The sequence below is a fragment of the Pinus tabuliformis genome, chromosome 6 (genome assembly GCF_031772625.1).
Source record: "Pinus tabuliformis cultivar Carrire ecotype Pingquan chromosome 6, CPIR1, whole genome shotgun sequence".
Taxonomy (NCBI): domain Eukaryota; kingdom Viridiplantae; phylum Streptophyta; class Pinopsida; order Pinales; family Pinaceae; genus Pinus; species Pinus tabuliformis.
The window spans coordinates 718548266-718555593 of NC_142292.1; positions in this window are offsets into that span (position 1 = coordinate 718548266).

The window sequence follows — 7328 nt, forward strand, 5'->3', positions numbered from 1 at the left end:
TACTCATGTTCTAATTTATTTGTTTTGAGAGCATCTAATTAAATCACACTTAAAGGCATAAATATTATTTTTACTTGGAGCTTAGGAAACTAATTCCCAAAATGCATGACCCCCTATGTCTACTATTTACAATGATTTTCCTTAGGTTGAATGCTCCTGCATCAGACTCCCAAAGTAGAAAATATTCATGATCTCCTGATCATGTGTCTTCTGGTGTTGTCTTCTTAGATCCCATACTTTGTTTTGTAACTGTTCAAACGCTCTGCTTCTTTTTTGTTGTTTTACTTTCGTTGTCTTTTGTTCTATCTTCTTCTTTCTGTCAATCAGATTCAAGTTCTAATTGATCTTTCTTACTGTTGCTACCATTTTCCTCCATCTGAATTGCTTCATTATCTGATGCCACATTTCTTCAATTTCTATGTCCAACATAACTTTGGGCTAGTCCAATTTCTGCTTTATATTTCTTTGTTCCAGGTTGTTGTTGTTGTCTTCTACGATGACTCCTGCTTGGCTTGCTTCCATTTTTGCTTTACTTGTTTCATCCTTTGGTTTACTTGTTGCCTCTCTATCATCCTTACCCTCTCTCATGACTGAATCATGATTTGTCAACATTCTTTCCAAGAAATTAACTTCTCTTCCCCATGGATTGAATTCTTCCACAAAATTCTCTTCTTTCACCTTTATTTGGTTGTTCACTTGTGCCAAATCTCCTCTAGGAATTGCAACAAAACCTTCACACTCAAACCACTTGTTAAAATTAAAAACATAAGGTTGACGTGCCTTATCTTCCTTTGGCATCAATTTTGTTTGCTGCTCTGCTTTCTCCTTATCTTCCGTCGGCACATCAATATGTTGTTTTGAATTCTTAAAAGAAATCATGATATTGCCTATTAGTCTCTCTTCCACACCATCTATCCTAATGATGTCCTCCTTCTCTTGTCCATTATAGTGAACTCCTTTTTCTGCAATCATACTGTCATACTCTAAATTCTCCAACAAATATTCCAGCAATGTAATTTCTCTGTGACACTTTGCCAGTATTTCATCATCACTCATCCATGCATTGTTAAGTTCCTTATACTTCCCCAGTTTTAATTGATTTCTCCACAAAACACTCTTTTACTATTGTTCTTTCCCCCTCTGCTATGTCTTGTGCATAGACTTCTTCCTTCTTAACATCTTTTACTAGATGTCCTTCTTCCTCAATAGCTTCCATGGCTATTTTCATTGTGCCTATCATCATGGTGAACTGATGATCCCTTACTATGTTTTCAACTAACATATTTTCTTGCTATTTATCTTCTCTTTTGAAGATATTTTCAAATGGCTGTTTTTTCTCTTGCAATATCTGCCATCATACATAAACTATCCGTTTTAAAAATATAAGACCCTATGGTCTCACTTGATGGTTCAACCATCATATCTCCTTGGTGTTCTAAATCATTTATATGATTTAGAAATTATTTGATGGTCTCTTCTTCAATCTCCTCAAGCCCTTCACTTACATCCTCCACCAGCTGTATATGAGATCTATCTACCTCATCTTCTTCCATAGCAGAATTTTGATTTTGCTAGTATTTTTCCTTCTCGGTGACAATATCAGCCAATTGTCCTTCACCTATAAACATACACAAATTTTCATATTTAAAACCATGTGACCCTTTGGCCTTACTTGAAATTTTAGTCTTCAAGTTTTCTTCTTCATTGTCTCCCAGAAATTCTCCTTGTTCTGGTTGACAAATAGATTCCTCCATTTCTAACTCAACTTCATTGAGTTTTCCCTTTAGCCACTTCACTTTCTTTTGATGTAGCCTTCTCTGCATCTCATGCCATTCTACTAGCTTCTGACTCAAGACCCAAACTAGTCTTTGGCTTTCCTAAAACATTCTCCTTAATACAATGAGTTGTTCTTCTAATTCAACAAACTCTTTGTCAATTTCTTCTTGACTCAGATTCTTGTCATTTTCTTTGGCATCCTTCTTCTCATATCCTCTATTGTGGCTTCTCTCGGAACCTCTGATATGACTATCAGTAGTCATATTCTTTTCTTCTATCTTCATGAGCTACTTTGCAATAGTCTCTACAACAGCTAGTCCTCCTGGCTGTAATATTACCTTAATAAGCTCCCCTCACTCAATATTTTTGGTAAGCACATGTCCTCTGTCTGGAACCTCTTCTTCTTGAGCAACACCTTGGCTCCTTCTAGGCTTCTGCAATCTCTCACTCTCTCTTGAGAACACTTCAGTTGTCCTCTTTGTCCAATTTCTTATTGGATTCTTTAGGCTCACTGCCACTTTTCTATCACAGTATTCTCCTTACTCTATTTTCAAAAAGTCACCTGGTTCTTCTCTCAAATTCTTAATTTAAAATAGAACACATTACCTCACTTCCAGGATCTCCGCATGATCTTGTTTCACCATTCCAGCTATCCTTTGAATGGATTGTCCTCTATTTTGTCTCCAAGTCCTCTTTCCTTTAAGGAATACTTTGTTCCTGCTTACTCCAAGCTTCTACTGGAACTACTACAATCTTCCAATGTAGTCTTTATTATTCAGCACATTACCTCTTCCTCTGTGCAAATTCCTTTCTGCAGAAATCTTCCCTACTTTATTTCTGCTCTAATTTCAAACTTTTGTTCTGATACAGATCTACTCTGATATAAACTTCTTCTCTGATAGTAATTATGCTCGAATACCACTTTCTAGTGTAGGGCTACACCCATCATATAATCATACTTAAGAAATTGATGCCAGGGTAACACTGCCTGCACATACCCATAGTATGCATTAACAACAATAATGCATCTACACCTTGTCCCAGGATATTTAACTCAATGAAACAGTTAAATCTTCATACCATTTAATGGTCAAGACCTGAATCCTCTATCGGGACTCAATCTCTCCTTAAAAGCCTTCATTTAAGACTTTATTAAAGTCTTCCCTTATATCATTCGTATCGGAACTCATTAAACCCTTTGGAGCCTTTCAAAACCTTTAATTCATGCATACATATGCTTCCCCCTTATAACATGCAATCATATATATATAAAGCACATAAAACCATATATCAGTGCTTTTGTTCGATTTCTAATCCTTATACAAAGGATTAACAGATAATACATATCTTTCCACTTTGGTTACGGCCTTAGCACAGACTTTGAGGTTAAAACCTCATCGCAATTGGCCATCGCAATGTCCAATAGCCATACACATATGAACCATCACCCCTCTGACTCTGATATTCCACTATCGTAAGTTGTTAACTTAACATTTAAGCCTTAAAAAGGCTCACCACAGTATAGCGCCACTATAAAGGAATTCCACTTCAAACCTTATAGAGGATTTCAAATATTACTTTGTCACATTTATATATCATCGGGTCTACTCATCGCTGGACTACGCTTCCGCTGTGACCTCTGTCTTCTTCGAACGGTGATATGCAATTTCAGAACCTCTGATCATTGATTAGTGCTTAATTTCTATCAGCGTATCGGCGTTCCATGATACTACTGACTCTTGACACCTTTGATCGTCGATATGTAATTTAATCATGACCGTTGATCTGGACATGATCCAACGGTCCATGATTAATTGTTGTTTTCCCTTTACACACCTCCCAGGCTTGTTTTGATCCCTTTAAAAGGGTCTTCGCTGATGCGACACGATCTAGACCATTGATCTTAAGATATCTAATGATACCTGTGTCTCAATCCTCGTTCCTCCATCCTTCCTTTTATAAATAAATTATGCCAACTCTTTAGTATTTACTCTATGACATGGTTTCTTCAAATGGTTATGGTCTCCTGTCTTTTGCTTCCATTGTTCAGCTTCCGCTAAACTGGACTCCTTCATGGATTCTTGCTTTGCAACTCATATCCAAATCTAATTCTGGTTTTCAATTGGATTCAATGATTCCTCATTATTCTTCTAGACCATATTACACCTCTGCGTACTTTAGAACTCTGCTTGCAACTCATTACAAAACCTACGAGTTCATAATTTACTTCCAAATCAATCATTCATTATCCGTTCACACATTTGCACAGTTCCAAGATGAATCTATGTATATTAACATGAACAATTTATTACAATTGAGACTTTCAGTCTCTCGCACAAGGTCGATTCTCAACACATCTAGCCTCCTACTTTGCCCATGAGCTTACATATGCTTATATGGAAACTTAGATTGGATTACTGATCCCATATTTCCTTTAAATCACTTACTAAAGCCTTAAATCTCTACATGCATGCATATATGTGACAGACTTTATCCACTATAGATTTTCTCTATTTTGAAACATAAAATTCTCCTTATCAGCTCAATGGTCCACATCTAATATTTTGTGCCTAAAAGCTCTCCCTTGCTCCTAGGATCATGGAACTACTCATTTTCTCATTTATTTATTTTGAGAGCATCAAATTAAATCACACTTAAAGTCCTAAATATTACTTTGACTTGGAACTTAGGAAACTAACTCCTAAAATGCATGACCCCCTATGTTTACTATTTACAATGATTTTCCTTGGGCTAAATACTCTTGCATCACACCAAGAGGATTCTCCTTGCTCTAGCCACATATTTCTTCCATTCCACCAATTCTTGGGCACTAGTTGTTGTAGGCTTGGTGACTTCTTGATCAATGAAGTCCTTTAACCCATTATCCTCTAATACTGCTTCCATGCGATCCTTCCAGGATATATAATTTGAGCTGCCATCAAAGGCATACTCAAGTCTCAAATCGTTGACCGCCATTGATGAAATTGAGATGTGATAAGAACTCAATTTCTATAATCAGGAACTATAAACTTCGTACTTATCCCTTCTTGTATGCTGTTCTTCGCTTTGATCACTTTTGCTCTGATACCATGTAGAAATTTCACTTGTAAATCAACTGATAATGCAATGTACTAAAGCAATATACTAGATCTACTTCTACAACAAACTTTGCAGAAGCTTAATCGAATATGAGCAAGATCAAATGGAACACATATAACAGATGAAGAGAAAGCATACACAGATGAACAAAGGCGAATAACCTGGAGAAAGCCTCAGCCTAGAACCCCAATCTATGTATTGTCATACAAGTAGAAATATGTTCAGATTACATAAATCCTTAGCTCAGAAGCTATCCAGCTCTCAGTACAATCAAACAATACATCTCACAGACTAAGTGGACAACACATATGCTTTTTTTCAGCCCTCCAAGCCTCCTATTTCCTTGCGTAGTTTTCCTTGGGATCCAGTGAGGCCACCTGTGTGAATTGGCCTCATCAGACACTCACTAAACTAAAGAAGTAATTGTGCAATCCTCAAGGACTGAGTTCCTTCTGCATGCAAGACATATCCACCAAGGAATATTCCTGTAGCTGATAGTACATTGTCCCACCATCTGATCTCAACTTGGTCTCTGAATGAATTGATATGCATGAGTTATTTATGAGAGAATATTTAGTTATCTGAAGTGCAGTAGTTACATGCATGCAAGCATTAACTAACTAAACTCATAATTAATTCTACAATCTGTTAGAACTAATCTAACTAGACTTAACTCAATCAAATGAGCTAAATAATTACAACTCAAGGTACAACTCATCCTCATCTCCTTAACTAAGAGATAAATTCCTCAATCAATGGAGAAACTGTTGCATGTCTTCACATAGACTTCATGTTTGATTTTCTCCAACTAATTAACTTAAGATGAATTAATTAATTATTAATCAAACAACTACTAAGAACAAATTCAATTTTACTTCTCTATTTTAGTTCAGGGACTAACTAAAATAGGATGGTACCCTGAAATGCTATTTATGGCAGTGTTATTTTTAGCATGTCTATATTTAGCATTTCTTATTGCTATTTTCAACACGTGGTTTGTACGGATGCTAGCAAGGAAGGTGTAGGTGGCATATTAATGCAAGAAGTTAGGGTTGTTGCTTATGTGTCAAGAAAGCTTAAAGAGTACAAGCAAAAGTATTCAGCGTACAACTTGGATTTGACAGTGGTGATTCATGATTTAAAGATATGGCAACATTATCTGTTGGGTAAGAAATTTTTGTTGATGACTGATTGACAGAGTCTGATTAATTTATTTAAGTGCTAGGAAAGCTCGTTGGGCAGATATCCTAAGTGAATTTGATTTCGAAATCAAACATTTGAATGGAAAAGAAAATCGAGTGGAAAATGCTTTAAGTTGGAAGGTAAATTGTTTATATGAAATTTCTTTTAGTGAATCACGAACTAATTTTTTTTAGCAGATTCATGAATCAACCATGCAAGATTTAGTATATAAACATTTATGGTAGTAAGCAAAAATTTCAAAAAGCCATGAACAACAATTGGGATATGAAATAAATGCAAAATATTTGTTAATTTATAGGAAGAGGATTTATGTGGCTAATCAAAAACATCCTAAAAATTTAATTTTAGATGAATATCACAAGATTCCTTATGCAGGCCACCCCAGATACTAGAAAATGATTTTTGCCCTGAGCAAGGAATTTTTATGGCCTGATATGAAGAAGGAGGTAGCAAAATATTTAGCAAGATGTTTGGAATGCTAGCAAGTAAAAGCTGAGCACCAACACCCAACAAGATTACTTCAACCTATGTCTATCCCTAAATGGAAATGGGAAACCGTATCCATCAATTTCATTACCAGACTACCTAAGTTAAAAATCAAAACGACTCCAATATGGTGGTGGTGGAAAAATTGAGCAAGTCTTCTCATTTCATACCTGTCCAGTCAACTTATAAAGTGATACAAATTGCTAACATTTTTATGCAAAACATTTTCAAATTACATGGAATCCCCAAGATGATCATTTCCGACTGAGATTTAAAATTTAGATCAGTCTTTTGAAAGGCCCTTTTTGAGGGATTGGGCACACCATTGCACTTCAGCTATGCATATCATTCTCGAACGAATGGAGAGATTGAGCGAGTAAATAAATTTGTTGAAGACATGCTGCAAACTTACGTAATGTAACATCCAACTAAGTGGGAGGATTACCTACACCTGGTAGAATTTTCCTATAACAACAGATACCATGCATATTGAAATAGTTCATATTGAATTCTTTCAACTCTCTGTATAGAGAGAGAATTGATATTGAAATATATTAGTTAATATGTATATTAAATAGAGTATATATAAGATCACATAAAAAGTTAAATCATTAAAATTTATTTATTTTCCTATAAATATATATAAAATTCTTGACACAAAGTAGTTAACATAGATTTTAAAATAATTTATTTTAATATCTTGATGAAATATTTTTGAAAAGTATAAGATCTAAATATTTTAATCACACATTTCATTACTTCTA